The 750-nt window shown below is 43.9% G+C and overlaps 1 non-coding gene across 1 annotated transcript; it reads left to right on the top strand.

Moving 5' to 3' along the window:
• Window positions 1-335: 335 nt before the first annotated feature.
• Window positions 336-439, top strand: LOC134609565 (U6 spliceosomal RNA). Its single transcript, XR_010090840.1, has one exon. It is a non-coding gene; the product is annotated as a U6 spliceosomal RNA (small nuclear RNA).
• Window positions 440-750: the final 311 nt, after the last annotated feature.

The following is a 750-nucleotide window of genomic DNA, read 5'->3' as shown; positions in this document are numbered from 1 at the left end:
AGGTCCTGTCTGTACACTGTGCCTTATTTGTCCTTTTACTGACGTGTTACTGTTGTTCACTTTTCTTTGGCAGGTACTGCCTGCACTATTCACTCTCATTACTGTTCCGACGTGCTGATGTTTTTTGGCGGGCTCCAATGTATATATTTCCCTCTGGGTTGTTTTTTGTTTCTCCCCTTCCTGGTGGGCTAGGCCATGGTATGACTACACTGCAAGCCACGTATTCAGAGCCATCTTGGGTCTCACATCTTGTGAAATCCACATTGGTCATGTTGGTCATATTGATGCTGTGACTGCTCCTTCACACAGTGCCTGCCTGTACCACCACTCCTGCCTTGCTTTGGCAGCACATATACTAGAATTGAAACAATACAGAAAAGATTAGTATGGTCCCTGCAGAAGGATGAAAGGCAAAATTCCTGAAGCATTCCACAGAAGTTTATACCTCTTTACAATCAATTCTATCTGCTGTGGCGTGGGGACTGGATTTAAGGTCAGTGAATTGGCCCTGATGGTTTTATTTGAGTGGTAGGTGCTGCTTGCCCTACTGGTTTGTGGAGTGACCCCCCCCCTTATTACGTATATCTAACTGTGCTACTGTGGGGAGCTTGTTGTTGCTGTTTCCTATACTGGGTGAGCCCCAGTTGTTTGACCACCTTTGTTATATGAGAAAAAAGTGGGAAAAACATCCAAACAACGTACAAATATAATATAGTACAACCTGGAAAAGAAAATCTTGAATGAATCCTA

The sequence above is a fragment of the Pelobates fuscus genome, chromosome 4 (assembly GCF_036172605.1).
Source record: "Pelobates fuscus isolate aPelFus1 chromosome 4, aPelFus1.pri, whole genome shotgun sequence".
Classification (NCBI taxonomy): domain Eukaryota; kingdom Metazoa; phylum Chordata; class Amphibia; order Anura; family Pelobatidae; genus Pelobates; species Pelobates fuscus.
This window is presented reverse-complemented; position numbering and strand designations above follow the sequence as displayed.